This window comes from Oxyura jamaicensis, chromosome 2 (genome assembly GCF_011077185.1).
Source record: "Oxyura jamaicensis isolate SHBP4307 breed ruddy duck chromosome 2, BPBGC_Ojam_1.0, whole genome shotgun sequence".
Lineage (NCBI taxonomy): Eukaryota > Metazoa > Chordata > Aves > Anseriformes > Anatidae > Oxyura > Oxyura jamaicensis.
This window is the reverse complement of record NC_048894.1, coordinates 138289441-138305849: the sequence shown is the minus strand read 5'-3', so window position 1 is coordinate 138305849 and position 16409 is coordinate 138289441. Positions and strand designations below refer to the sequence as shown.

General features: G+C 38.5%; 1 protein-coding gene across 22 annotated transcripts in view; it reads right to left on the bottom strand.

The window, feature by feature from the left end:
* RIMS2 (regulating synaptic membrane exocytosis 2) overlaps positions 1–16409 on the bottom strand; it is a 457720-nt gene that overhangs the window by 288671 nt on the left and 152640 nt on the right. The window lies entirely within an intron of this gene.

The following is a 16409-nucleotide window of genomic DNA, read 5'->3' as shown; positions in this document are numbered from 1 at the left end:
ACAAAACAGCAATCTCTAGATACATTAATAAGAGGTAGCACGTGATCAGGTTACACGCACCCACGTGTTACTCACTTACCTCCCATCCTGAGCATTGCCATTGATCCTAACCTACCCTAGGGTGTCCTTCTGTCTCTTCTCAATACATGCAATTGTGCCCAATAAGAATTATGAACTGGCATTCTCTTGATCCACTTACACAATTTTGTCAAATGAAATAGTTTGTTAAGCAACATTCCTTCTCTTGCTCTTGGGTTTAGGGACCGCTACAGATTTAGAGACCTCTTTTAAATATTTTCTAATTATTTACTAGGATTGAAGAGGGATGTAGGAGACGGAATTCCCTACACATCTCCCTACACATTTTTACCAACTTCCAAAGTAGGCAAATTAAGCATCAATTCCTTTTGGATACTTGCAATTGTTCAAGTAACGAATACGGTTGGAGAAAGTTAATAGACTCTGGGAGAACCAACGATGGGGTCTGATCCAGCTCCTAGTGAAGTCACTGGGAGACTTTCTATCGATTTCAGTAGAGGCTGAATTAGGCTATTAAAGTAGACAAATGCAGTTGAGTATATAAAGTACCAAGTGTAATGGGCCTCAAAGAAACACTTAGACTACCAGGGATTGGTTGGGTATCTTGGGACCACATTTGAAGGAAGAGGGAAGAACTTAGAAAAAGGAAAACTCAATGCTTCTCTCAGTCTCTCTCCTTCCATCCCATCACACATTAAAAAGACCTGTGGTATATACAGTTCTTAGAGCCAGAGGCTGCAGGCTGGGGGGAAGGTTACCAGACAGACACAATACGTGAAAAAATACTTTCAAGGCTGCAGAAAAGGCAAGCTTTCAAGGAAGCAGAATTAGGGTGAGACTGTTCTTCTTTCAGTAAAATAGGTATTAGATAAATTATGATGAACTAATCCACCATTCAATATTTCAATATTGAATTTCAAATTTCAAATCATCACGTGATCTTAGGAAGTTTGGATGGGCAATAAGGGTTGTAGAACTGTAAAAGCATATACCTGAGTTCCAAATTTCCTCTTTCTTCTTCATGAGCACAAAGGATTTATGTTCAAAATATTTGGTATATTTATAGATAATTTCTAAACAGAGTCAAATACTGACATGACAGTTTTCACAGCTATTTAGAATAGAATGAAAACGGACTGCTAAGAATTACATTAGGCATCTTATAATGGCTGGATAACAAGCTTGCAAATAACACTAGATTTGTTAAAAAACACAAAAGGGCAAAAATAAAGCTAACCACACGTAACTTGGAAGAAACCAGGAGTTAGCTGTTATCTACTGAAAAAAATGAGGCATTGCAGACAGTTTTCTGAAGTGTCAGCTCAGTGCTCAGGAGTGGTCAAAACCATAGATAAAATGTTTCTTAGAAATTTTGAAAAGAAACAGGGAAGACTGGTGTAAGAAGATGTAATTCCAGCAAATCACGTATGAAATGGAAAAGATGAAGAGGAAACAATTGCCAACTGTATCTCACAAAACTGCATGCACCTGATGAAACCACCAGATTATAAGTTTTAAAATAAACTAAAAGGAAACACCTGTTTCTGCAAAGGACATAATTCATTTGTTGCAATAGTAGCCTGTGGATGCCAAGAGACTAATTGGATTAAAGAAATAATTAAACAATGGGAGAACCAGGCTTCAGTAAGTCTCCGAACTTCTATTTCTTGGCAGCTAAGGTATCTACAGTTCCACTGCTTTTCATAATATGTTTGCTTTCCAACTAAGTATCTAGTAAGTCTTTTTGCCACACAGGTAGCAGATGGTGAATTCTGTGCAGCTGACCATGCTTTGGTCAGCTCCATGGACTGAAGGACTCATGAAGGATTCACGCTCCATGGATTGAAGGATTCATTGCATCTTATGAAGAGTCATGCAGGCTGAATATTACACAGATGATCTCAGCATTAAGCAGATACTCAGCTCTCATTTAAAAGCAAATATACATTTTTATTCCATAAGATAAGCTTCCAGTCTTTTCTATTATAGAGGACAAGTAGAAAGCCTGAATCCTGAAAAATCTAAAATGGAAATTTACAATATCAGTTCTTGTGGAACAGAAACAAACCAACAAACAAACAAAACATGGTCTTACAACCAAACTAAACTGAATCTTTGAAGTGCAGTTTTGGTTTATCTTACCAAAGTTGGCTGCACAAGTGTTTTTTAAAAAGCTGTGTGGTATACAGCAGAAACTAAACACAGAAACATGCAGGTCAAAACCACCCATGTTCATCAGCTGAATTTGAGTTTCCAGACATACAGAATCAATAATAACAGCAATGGGATAAGATTTAATATTTAAAAAGTTGAGTCTTCCTTTAAAGCAAAAATGTCTGCTATGAACTACTGATGTATCAGTACAGGCTAGGGGATGATCTGCTGAAGAGGAGCTCTGAGGAGAAGGACCTGGAGGTCCTGGTGGACAACAGGTTGACCATGAGCCAGCAGTGTGCCCTCGTGGCCAAGAAGGTCGGTGGGATCCTGGCGTGCATTAAAAGGAGTGTGGCCAGCACGTCCAGGGAGGTGATCCTCTGCTCTGCCCTGGTCAGGCTTCACCCAGAGTGCTGTGTCCAGTTCTGGGCTCCCTGGTACAAAAAAGACAGGGATCTCCTGGAAAGAGTCCAGCAGAGGGCCACAAAGATGATACGGGGCCTGGAGCATCTTCCCTATGAGGAAAGGCTGAGAGACCTGGGCCTGTTTAGCCTGGAGAAGAGGAGACTGAGAGGGGATCTCATACCTGAGGTGTGGGAGACAGAGGGATTTGGCCAACCTCTTTTCAGTGGTTTGTGGGGACAGGACAAGGGGCAATGGCCACAAGATAGAGCACAGGAAGTTCTGCACCAATGTGCAAAAGAACTTCTTCACGGTGAGGGTGACGGAGCACTGGAACAGGCTGCCCAGGGAGGCTGTGGAGTCTCCTCTGGAGATATTCAAGGCCCGTCTAGATGCCTACCTGGACAGCCTGCTCTGGTGAACCTGCTTTGGCAGGGGGTTTGGACCCAATGATCTCTGGCAATCCCTTCCAACCCCTACAGTTCTGTGATTCTGTGAACTATGTCATCCTTTATGCGAGGAGGCAAGGGAGGGGTTTCTAAATCAAGTGCAGGATACACACATTGGCCTATCACAGCGATGCCTGGAATACAAAACAATGGTGTGATACAGAGAAAAGGTAACTGTGATTCTAGGACTAATAAAAAACTTTCAGCAACATAAGGAAGTAGCAGTACCATTACACAAGGCCATTACATAGATGACCCAATGCAATGATTAGGAAAATTGACACTTTCACTAAAAAGTAATACCAAAATAATTTGCCTTATCTAACTATGTAAAATGAAGATCAAGAAGGAATATTAGGAATCTGTGTATGTAATTAGAGACAAAACCAGAGAAGAACAATTTAAGATATGGGACAATGCTGCAACAAGTCGAGATAGATTTAAATCAGTCAAAAACTGTGACTAAAATTGAAAAGGTGCTTAATTATCAGTGAAGTACTTTTCCAGGATGTTTTCCAAACAGGGTAGCAGAGGCACAGAATCCACATTGTTTTAAGACAGAAACAATAATTTTAAATAAGATGCCATTGAACCAGGACACAGAAATATAAGCATGTGATACAAGCACAGAGAATTCTGTTTAACTAGCATATCTGGCTCCTGACTGTTCCACCATCTTCTTACTGAAGAAATCCTATGTTTTGTGACTTTCAGTGGTAAAGTACATCCTTGTTTTTCTAGAAGCACGATTTGCTTTTAGGTTTGCTAGACTTAAGTTTGCATTGATGTGTGAGAATCTGGCTCTATCTAGCAACAGATTTTTGAGAGGAGGACAAGCATGCTCCATATGGTATGAAAAAAAAAAAAAAAAAACATAGCTGTCTTATTGTTGCATCTTCCTTACCCTTTCATGGGTACACTAATTGGCACAACTGAGGTCAAGAATGGATTTTAGCTACGTCAGACTGGTGAGGACTGTTTTTTGTCTTTCTCTGGAGTATAAAGTGTGGTCTATTTCTTAAGGTCATCTGGCAGTCTCATCTATGGCTGTTCCTTCTGTCGCAAAAATGCATGATACTGGTATAGCTCTTGGTCATTCCCGCACTTTTTCTGAAACCTCACCCTATAGGTCTCAGATTTTGAAGTGTAAAAAAAAAAAAAAGAAATGAACAAAAAAGAGTGCTTTATGATGGGCAGTATTTGGTAAACCTCTCTAAAGTACCTACTTGCATCCCTAACTGCAGTGTAATTCCAGCACCTTTCACTCTATGCTCGTTTTGAGGATACATGCTCTCCTTTGAGAACCTTTACATGTTTCTGAAAGCAAAAAGTTAATTAGCAGCACAACCCAGCTAAGAAAAGTCTAAGAATTTTCATGTGAACAAAGGCTGTTGCATAGCTTTCCCAAAATCAGAAATAAGACATTAAGTCAGAGTAAGCGTGTTTACTAAAAGGGGGAATTCAGCTACAAAGAACTGTTCTATAGACCACGACATAGTGTGTCCCTCAAATAATTGTGACCATAGCCCTGCTTGGCTGAACGTTTTATACACTAAGAATTGTATGTGTTCTAGTTAAGTTTTATTACATGATCTCATTCATTTGGAAAACCTTTAAATGGCATCACCTTTGCACTTTTCCCCATGGGGTATAAACACTGCATTTTAGTTTTAAAAGGTCTTTGTTCACTTTCTCTCAGAAAAGGAGTCTTTTTCACATTAAGGGCATGCAAAGGTTTTCCTGAGTAGGCAGGAGCCTAAAGGAAAAGGACAGAAAGAAAAATAGGCTGTTTGACTTGAAAGTGTGCAAATACTAGGGAAGTAAGTAAGAAAGTGACCTAAGGGACACTTTATCTGTATGTCCTGCAGCAAGTAGTAAACCACTAGGTACTTCAATCTTGCAAAATATCTGCAGAGATCATTATGGCTATAAGAAAGCAGCTTTAAGTAATAATCGTGCAAAGGAACGTATCTGTGCAGATTCAAATGGTGCTTGCGTTTGCATTTTAATCCAATGAGTTTAAAGCCAGAGACGGGACTGGTTTTCTCACTAACAGAAGGGTATAGGCAAAGTCTTTTGGAAATCTGAAAGCTGTGTCAGGCAATGTTATCCAAGATAACCTTGAAGAAAACTGCCCAAGAACGTAACCATACCTTGCTAGGTGGAAGGGAGTAACCTACAGAATATACTTGTGTTAATGGCTACCCAGCCCAAACAGCAAGATAATCAAACAGGTCCATAGAGAGAACTATGAATGTCCAAGAGAGGACAATGTCTTTGCTGATCTGTCAATAGAATGTAATGAAAAGTAATAATAATATTCTGCAAGAAACAGATACACTACAGGATGCTACACTGACTTTTAAAGTCATGAAACAAGACATGATTAGTACCTGATGGGCTCCACCAGTTACCAGTAATGACAAATACCAGAATTAATGACACAGCCATGCATGAACTTTGCAGGTTATGGACGACTTCAGAACACTAAAAATTAATGACTATTCTTGAAAACATTATTGTTCACATTTCAGAAGTAAATTCCTGCCTAGGTGTGGTTTTACGGAATATAAATGCACCATCTTTAAAAGGCTCGTTTCCTCATACACTTCATGTCTATGAATGGAGGGATCACTTCCTTCACATTAATAAAGGAGTTCCCTGTGTTACAGTTCCTTTACCTACCTTCTGTTCACTGAAGAACTTTCAATTAAAATATCTCAAATGTTTTGAAATCAATGTTCTATCTATAATCAATTTGAAATCAATGTTCTTCTATCTAAATGCATCTATCATTATAGCTAACTAAATGACACATTCCTTACGACCAATTAATAGTATTTAAAAAATAATAATAATAATAATAATAAAAGCTTTTTCATATTGGAAAGATGGAGATATTAGTATAAGCATATATGCCACATATACTGGAAAGTTCAGGCTTTCCAGTGCCAGACGGTCCCTAGAAGTTTTCAGAAAATAGCTGTCAAGTTCAACAGTGAAAAAAAAAAAAAAAATACTGCATCACCACAGAGAAATCTTTTCATCCTGAGATGTCATCCTGAGAGAATGAATAACCAGTCACGTAACTAAAAATTAGTAATGTCCTAGGTACAAATGATCACAATTACTTTACATTTATATCAGAAAGTGTAGTAAGAGATAGGACAAGGGGGAATGGTTTTAAACTAAAAGAGGGTAGGTATAGATTAGATATAAAGAAGAAATTCTCTGTGATGAGGGTGGTGAGACCCTGGCACAGGCTGCCCAGAGAAGCTGTGGATGCCTCATCCCTGGAGGTGCTCAAGGCCAGGCTGGATGGGGCTTTGGGCAACCTGGTCTGGTGGGAGGTGTCCCTGCCCGTGGCATGTGGATGGAACTGGATGATCCCTACCAACCTGACCCATTCTGTGATTCTGTGATATTTATTATACAATTCACAGCCAAACACAAGTCTGTAATATACATAGAGACTGAAAGTATTTTGTGCCTGAAAGCTGAAAACAAGGATCCAAATCAAATGAGGAGAACAAATGTAAACTGAGAAGTGGAAATTCTGACAGTACATTTCAGAACATTTTAGCAGCTATCCTTTACTTCAGCTGTAAGTGAAAGCAGTTATACAAATATAACAAGTGGAAAAGAGAGGAAGCTGAGAATAATTAACATAAAGCTAGAAGTTAAAAGAAATCTGGTAATGGAAACAAAAATACATAAGGGAAATCCCTTGTCAGATGAGATAAGAACAAAAAACATATGAACTATTTCTGAAACTATATTAAAAGCAAAGGAATTTAACAATTATGTGAGTCTGTTATGAAATGGAAATGGCAAAATTTTCAACTGATAGACAGAGATGATCAGTATTTCTCTCCTGTGATTTGGAAGGAAGCCAGATTATACACTGATACTAGGTGGTGATGACCATAAATATCTTCCATTACATCAGTAGCTAAGGAAATGTCTAATTTTAGTAAGGATTGTTTCACATTTATAAATTATACTGACTTTATACATTCATAGCAAGTAGCTTCAAAAGGGCTACAAAAAGGGTAAGCTCATGTGTTAACAGTGATTTTCAAGATCCCGAAGCCCTGGGGATGTTGCACCAATAGTTATTTTCATACTGATATTTACCTATCTCCCAAGTATGCACGAACTTATCGGGATAACGCTGACTGAATGACTGAGGGAAAAGGATAGCTTGAGAAATCATGCTGCAGCACAGCTAAATGTAAATCATACAGCCAGGAAAAACAGATAAGCCACGTAAACAGGATGGAAGACTCCATCCTGGGAAACAGTCACTTCAGTTTTCAAGAAGAATCCACAGCGAAGGGGCTAATATAGTCCTTGAATGTATGAACAAGGAACTGAGTATATTAAATTAATTACAAAAGTTACATTATCTCAGTTATTGCTATTAAGTTATCTTGCAACTGCCTCTGAAGATCATGTCCAGGCCTAACGATTGAACTGAACTCCAGGAAGTACAGATTCACAGGAAGGGATGCTTCAACCACAAGGATTATGTCACTTAAAAAAGAATCAGTTACTATTGTCAATATAGCATAACGAATGGGAAACAACACGTGGAAATGGAAACTAAATTGTACGATGTGCTTCTTTAGCCACAAAGCTCTTAGAATTGGATGGCTTTGAAAGAGTGTGATGGATTGTAATGAAAACAGTTGAACGAAAAATTAGTATTTTCTGAACAAGATGTAGCCATCAGTCCATTTAATGTTTGCATTATGAAATGAACTGATAAGCATACGGCTAAACTGATAAGAATCATTATAAATCTTTTGATAAGGACCAGAAAAAACTGCTACCTGAGTGGTGACTCAGCAATATCCACCATCTGGGCAAGCTTCTTAAAATGCACAGAAATCATATCCACCCTCCACTCATTTACGCAGCCAAAACTGAACATAAGGCATGCTGTACATATAATACAAGGCATACAGCAGTACATATTTAAGTAATAAACTAGATACAAAATGATATTCTCAGGTACGGTATTAAACATTTAAGCATTTAAGGCTTCTTTTAAAATGAAACTATTGCTACACTCAATACTAATTAAAATGCTTGCTACAGAAAATTTGTTTGGATTTTCTCCTCCACTTGGCCTTTAGTTAGTTCATAAATTAAATTCACAAGGAATTATTCTTATCATCCCATATGGCTTCCTCGATTACAAAGACCAGATTTCTTAAATCTAGATCATAAATCGCATCTGAGTTGAAAAATATACATCTGAAAAACATTCAGTTGTGATTTGGAGTCTTTTGATGTGAAGTCCCTCGATTTTATAACAAAACTTTCACCATTTTTTGTCTGAGATGTTGCTTCCCTTTCAGTTAATGGATGTTGTTGCATCTTTTCATAATAGGCTCCAAGACTATTTTTCAATGAGCAGGCACTTATCAATCACTATGCAGTAAACATTTCATCTTCTTTAAATAAATGGCATGTTTAGTCTCTTAAACTTTAAGGCAGTTTTTCCAGACTTTAAAATACCCATGCAGAACTTTCTTAAGCTCCTCTTGAATGAAAATCTATTTGGAAGACCTGAACTTAAAATTAGACTTAATATAGTTAATGAACTTACTAACTTTTTCTCACACTTATCTCCCACATGGACAAGTTTGGTCATACTTGATTTATATTATCTTCTCTCTGAAATACAACATTTTGTCTGAATGGAAGACTAAGCTACTGAACGCAACCTACTGCCAACAGAAAAGATACTGACTCATCAAGCCACTAGGAACTCACCCATTTGAAACTCACTTTAAACTGCACCTTTATTGCTTTTCTAAACAACTAACTGCCCTATGGTTCTATCTCCTATCATGAGTCAACTGTGGGATTGCAACACACATGTGAACAGTTCATGAAATGGTAGCAGCCCATTCATCTTTTCAGATACTCACATTCTTGCTCTGAACTATACCGCACCTCCAGTACCACATGAACCTTTTCAATTCTTTCTCCTTTCTTAGGTAGAAGATTTAAACACAATAACCACAACAGCATAACACCATAATAATGATAATTAATAAGTTACATGCTGTTGAGAAGGTGAAAGTTTTTTTGCCCTTGTCTCATGACAGCCACAGGTAGAGTTCTTCCTAGGCCAAAGCCACAGGGAAAAGCCTCCTGATTCTCCCCCCCTCTCCCACCCTCCTTCATTAACCGATCCTTCGTCATACAACAGGTTGATTAGACTGAATGCACTGTTCTGAGCTCAGCTGGACATCATTTGGTCACCTCCTGCAGTATAAAATTTTTGAAGAAGGTCTACCATATTCATTGCCTCCAAGACTCGTAAGAGGTTATTTCTGTCAGGGTTTGACCACGTCAGCAGTGCCTGCTTGCAGCCCAGAAGGGCAACTGCATCCTGGGCTGTGTCCACAGAGGAATGGCCAGCAGGTTGAGGGAGGTGACTGTCCCCCTCTGCTCTGCGCTTGTGAAGCCCCACCTGGAGTGCTGCGTTCAGGTGTGGGGCTGCAAGGAGGATGTCGGGCTGATAGGTCCAGAGGACAGGAAGATGCTCAGAGGGCTGGAGCACCTCTCCTGTGAAGAAAGGCTGAGAGAGCTGGGGATGTTTAACTGGGAGAAGAGAAAGGTCTGGGAAGACCTCAATGCAGCCTTTCAATACTTAAAGGGGGCTTAAAAAAAAAAAAAAAGGAGATTGATTTTTCACTCAGGCAGACAATGGCAGGAAAAGGGGGAATGAGCTTTAAACTAAAAGAGGGTAGGTTTAATTTAGATATAAGGAAGAAATCCTTCACTCAGAGGGTGGTGAGGCCCTAGCACAGGCTGCCCAGAGAAGCTGTGGATGCCCCATCCCTGGAGGTTCTCAAGGCCAGGCTGGATGGGGCTTTGGGCAGCCTGGGCTGCTGGGAGGTGTCCCTGCCCATGGCAGGGAGAGTTGAAATGAGATGGTCTCTAAGGTCACTTTCAACCCAAGCTATTGTATGAGTCTAAGCTACAGTACTGTACAAGACTACGACAAATACAGCGCTGCTTTGCAATAATCTACTTGTGCATTAAATAATTAATAATGTATTTGTGTATTATAGAGATTATATAGTACTAGTAACGTTTTTACACTGGATCATAAATTATTTAAAATAAAGAGTTTCATCAAAAATTTTCACGTTTACTGCACTCCTGATATACAGTCTCCTTTACATGACAGTATATGAATCAGTCCTGCCTCTCACAATAAAAACCAGGCTTTGCATGTTCTCAACTCAAGACCAGACTCATGCTATGGGATGTCAAGGCACTCTGACCAGTGTTCCTTCCCCCAGTCCACCACCCATCTCAGTCCTGGCTGCAAACCCACTAAAATGAAGAAGACAAAAGGAAGATACCTGTATTTTTCAGTATCTCTTGTCAGAGTCTTAACTTACCATACCACCATCTAGAGCTGAAAAGAGATGAAAAAGCTGCTGGTAACACAGAAGGTATTAATATTGCAGTTTGAAGTCTACAAAGATGTCTTTAAACTTCCCTGGAAACATCACTAAACATGAGAATCCCTAGAAGGAGAATCTGATGGTAATTTAGGATTGCTTTGCGTTCTCTGAATAGCACAAGGGGAGCACGAGTGAACAGAACAAATTGCCCTCAGGTTATGATTGTGATCTGTTGACATTTTTAAGGCAAAGCACTCAGACCATTTTCTCAAAAAGCTGGACAATACTTACCCCTGTACTATGAAATAATTTGACTTTTCATTTCTTCCTTCAACAGAAGAAACCTGGGATGTTTTGTATTATTGTATCTTTTCACAAAAAAATGCCTACAACTTGTTGCTTAATGTGATTAACATGCTAACTTTGTGCAGTACATATAAACAGTTAAGGAGATGTTTAACTACAGTTATCAGAATCTCAGCATTTCATGTAAAAGACAGGGAATATAAAAAAACAATGTACCAAAGTAAAACCAAGTGAATGATACGTTACTAAGTGTATATACGCTTTCAATTCACCTATGAACATCCTCTTTATTTTCCTCAATTTTATACTATTTTTCTACAGCATATTGCTTTTAATATTTACTTTGCTGCTTGGAATTTTGTAATCTTTAATTTTAAACACTTACAGGAAATGAATTGGAACCAAAATGTTTACTTGTTTCGTACTCTAACAGGTAATGAAGACACACACACACACACACACACAAAAGAGATGCGCTGCTGCCAGATTTTATTAGATGATGTACATAACTAAATTTCCATACTGCATGGAAGAGAAAAATATTTGTTTTCCCCACCTTCTTATCCACAGTGTCTTTGAACCAGAAAACACGTGCTGACTACGCTAGTGGTGCCAAGTTGAAGATGAGACAGCAATATAATGTTTCTCCCTTACAAGAACTTAGCTATGGGGACAATGATGATTATCTTGTAAATATGTAGTCCATGGAAACAAATATGTAGCCTGGGAAACAAAATACTAAGTTAATTATTAACAATACACAGCAAATGAGAAGCTTTAGGCATCTGAGAATTTGACTCACTACATTTCAAAGCAGTATATGGTGTACCTGGGTGAACAATCAGAAAAAGCTGGGAAATTGCGTGTCTGGAATCCTGCCTCTCCCCTGAACATATCATGAAATCCTTTATTTGATGGGAATTCACAGACCAAAACATCTGAGCTACTATGCCAAAGCCTGAGGCGCTTACAGATATAGCTGCACTACAGCTGCACACTTGCTTACCAGCTCTCACGAGGATTTGTAAGGCTGACTTTTAACAGCCTTCAAGCCTTGAGTTCTGCTGAGCATGAAGGTCTGAGGCAGAACTGCCACCCAGGCCTGTCCTCCTCTCAGTCAGTGTCTGCAGAACTGACGTGGCTGCAATGGGGCTCAACAACACTTAGCGATGAACTGTCAATGAACAGCTCTTGGCTCCTGATTTTCCATCTCAACACGTTCCTTCTGGCCTGAAGATGTGCCCTGGAGGAAGAGGCAGGGCTGATGTCTACAGGGACAGCCTCCATTCTCAAGGAAGTTGTGGTGTCAGGTCCAGAATAAGAAGTAATGGTAAGGAGAACTCTCCCCAGATCCTATATATTAGCGCTGACAGTGCTTTCTTTGGATAAACTGGCTCACTCTTTCAGTATGGCTGGAGGAGGAAGCAACACTGATACTTTATAAAATAATTTTTTTAAAAAAAAGTAATTGCTAGACCGGTAAAAAGAGCATTGGATGGGACCTGGCAGCTGACAGTGACCTGACAATCCTGGCAGCTGTGACCGAACCTCTCAGTACAAGACTGCAGTTGGCAGTTAATTTTTCCTCTGTCTTGCATTCTTACCCCAACATAAATGGCACCGATTCAGAGAGAAGGCAGAGAACCCTTCATCTCCAAAACCACACTGGGTTGCTTGTTCATGCACACACACACACACTTTGGAAGCTGGAGACTTGAAATGCTTTAGGTGAAGAAGACAAACTACTCTCTCCCTGGTACACAGACACCTTAGGTACGCTGGGCTCACTCCCTCTTCTGGTTCCTTGACCACTTTTTATGGTTCTGACTACACTTCCTCCCTCACCTCTGTCCTTGGCCCTCCTCCACCAGCTGCAGGACCTCCTTTTAAACCACCTCCTGGCCCTGGTGAAGCTAGCCAGCCATGCCACCACCATCAGGAAAGTCCTTTGAGGATTCAGATTCTGGCAGCTGTGGGCCTGCTCCCACTCCCTCACCTGCTGCGTCCACCCTCTCACTCACTGAGCAGAGCGACCTCCACCTCCCTGGTGCCATCAGGGAGTGGTGGCCACTACCCGGAGTGCTTCGCGTGGTGTCTCCGTGATCCATTTCTGAGCCTTTGACCCTCACACTCCTTCCATTTTTTCCTATGTGTCTTTTACTCTTGTCACCTTCTAGGAGATCCTTTTGATCCTAGGAGATCCTTCTAGAAGATGCAATGCTTTTGCTACCAAGAAGAGGAGAAAGACCCCAGGCAGCAGCTGTGTGTTCTCATAACTAAGATGTGTTCCAGTATGTAAAAAAATGTGGATGTCCATGATCTGTCAAGTACCACGTATTTAACCACAGATTTCTGTGAATTGTTTAATTTACAAGATGTACACAGGTTTGTTTTTGAAGTGTAAGCCATGTAAGCCATATATGCAAGAAGAATAATTACTCTTCCTCAGGACAGTCATAAAATTGTGTTAATGTTAAATACGATACTAAATGTATTTTAAAATGTGTATACATATATATACACTGAAAAATACCCTTGATGAAGCATTACCATAATTTATAGTCTAACACCGTGTCTCTGGATGACTGAACAGAAAACTTATGTGGAACCAGTCAGACTGACAGAGCAGTTGGATATGTGTCCTTTTGCATTTGGCGAAGTATGTTTTTTACTTGATTAAATTAATTGTGATAATTTCTGTACAGTATTTCAGAGCTATTCAATTAATTTTATCTGGCTTCTATTTCACAAAAAAAAAAAAAAAAAAAAAAAAAAAGTATAAAATGAGAAAGTTCTGGAGCCCATAGCACAAGAAGCAAAGTTAGAAATAAAGAGCTAACACTAAATCAAATTTAAATGGCAAGCATTTATACTCAACTTTTTTTTTTTCTTTTTCCTGTAGCTATTCTTTAAAAAATCAAAATCAACCATTTTATTAGATAGCTAAATATCGGACAAGTATTGCTTACTATTTTTAAGGAACTAGTGTTCTTATTTAGGCAGAAAGCCTAAATTAACATTCTGGAAAATGATGATTTTATTTCATTTCAGTGGTTTGACTGCAACAGCTGCTCTTGAGAGCCATAAGGGAAGAAAAGGTAGACAGTTCTGGTTATTATTAGGCTAACATAAATGTAGAAGAGATTTAAGTGAAATTTGAATACTCTGAAATCCTTTATTTATGTATCCCCTTTCAGAGAATGACAATTGTTTTATAACTGCATATTTTCTGAGAATTTTGGTGAGATTATATTTAGCATTTTCTCTTTTCAGATCATGTTATCTTTGTAAGGTGCAGAAACGTGGATGGCATTACCACTTTTACTTAAAGCAAACAATGAAGGCATGCAAAAAATTAAGTTTGTGCCTGACAGCAATATACTGATAATTCATATCTTTGGAAATGAAACAATGTGAAGCTCATTTTTGGCAAACCACATTAAACTGGTTGCAGTGACCCATCCTAATGACAAATTTACCCTGTGAAAAGTTCCTCTGCTGTTAAGGTACAGAAAGATAAGCAAATACTGCTGCAGGTTTGGAGACATATTTTAAAAAGGTTTCAATTTGTATTTCAACAAATTTATTTTACTAGCTTCAAGTGAAGTCTTAGCCTTCACAGACTCGGGATGTGGTAATTTGAATTTCATTAGTCTTGTTACTTCATCTGATTTTTTAAGAAAAAAAAATGTGTTTTATTCTGAGAAGCACTGTTCCTCCTACCAACAACCATTGTAGGTAGATGAAATAACTTTTTTTTTTGTTTGTGTTTAATGTAGACACTACATCTGAACTACAAAGAGAAAGAAAGGGATAGCACTTCTCTATCACACTATTTGAATAACAATTTCTTTCCTATATACAAATCTTCTCCCAAGCTAGGTGGAAGGAACAGCCTTTGCCTAAATGATAAATATATAAATAATTCTATAAACAAATATTAATTCAGTAGCAACTTCTGTTTTCTTTAGAAGTTACATCATCGTTAAATATTTCCATGCATTACACTGCCAAAATAACCACCAAACTCATTGTAACAAGGACACACCAACCTCCTTTCGACAACTTATGCAAAACCTGGTTGCATCTAACAGTCAGATTTGTAAGAGGTAAGTAGCATTTGTCTCACATACCTTTCCTCAGAATATTCTGAATTTCATTGTAGTTATCATTAACAGGTTAATTATCGTCAGCATGTAAAACAATAGGCACGCAACACGAGGTGGGGCACTAGGTGGGATCTAGACAGCAAGGAACTTGTCAGAGAATAGCAGCAACAGCCTTTGCATTCCCATCTCTCTGTACACGCTAGCTCCCAGAAAGATGAAGGTATGATTATTTCACGTTTCCTGGTCAGCAACAGACTTACAGTACGGTAGCTGCCTAAAACACGTCAGCTACATTCTGCCCTAAAGTACCTCTGTCTCTCCACTGATTTCGCAGGAAACCTAAGGGGCTTTGATCAGAATCTGAACTCAGATGAGACAGACCTGGGCACGTCTCATTTCCTGTCAGAGACTTTATAAAATCTTCTCATTGCCTACTGGCAGCCTCCTAAGCCCAGTGTTACTTTTTGAAATACTCCTTCCAGATACTCAACTTTTAGTACAAGCTCAATTTCACATTTGTAAATACACTGACTCAAAGGTTTATGTAACTGAAGACTATTTTAGCAATGCAAAGGGTAAAGTCTTTCTAATGAAAACTGAGAAACTGCAGATGAAGCAGTAAGCGTTAAAAATGCTTTCACGATCTATACATTTTGTCCCTGGGATTTTCTGCTATTTCCCTATCTAGATGCTTGACTTCTGAATTAAGTCTTATAAAGAAAGATTAAATATAGAATTAGAATTTAAGGGAACACAACTTCTGATTGTGTTTCAGCTACAAGCTTTTCATGTGACCAAGTGACATTAACCTCTTTGGAAAAAGGCTTGGTGATAGGTCAAAGTAATTTTTAACCTCACAGGAAAAAAATGTACATTTTATCTGTGATATTCTTTAAGGAATCTTCCAAACAAATCAATTAGTCTTTTAAATCTTGTCTAGAAGGTAATGTACAAACACAGTCCAAACATTTTTCTGAAAACAAGATCTTTCTTGGCAGAGACCATTTACATAAAGAATAAATAAAATTAATTAATTAATTATTGCTTCAGTTCTTTGATTTGCCTTGCATTTGACTGAAAGAAGAATCAGCAGAATACAACAGAAGTGATGCTGGCATGATGCAGGAAACTGAGATAGTAGCAGTAATATTTGGTCTGTTAATAATGCTTTTTAGCCCGTGTGTTTTAATTAGGCATTCATTTATTATAAACAATAATTCCTACTTAATCTTAATGAAAAATAAACTTCCAGAGATAGTACTGGAATCTCACCTGTCAGTACTGCATTGTCAGACGGTCAAAATAAACAAAAATGCCTTTCTTTTCTAACTTCACCTGAAAACACATGGCAGAAGTAGAATATAGCTGGAGATGGAAAGCACTTATTAGCTGATCTAGTTTGTTTCCATGACAATGAAGGATCTTTCCCACGGTACATTTTCTAGAGATTTCTTAATCTGATTTCTGATGGTTTTCTGTTTGCTTGTTTGTGTTTGTTTCATTTTTAAGGCTTA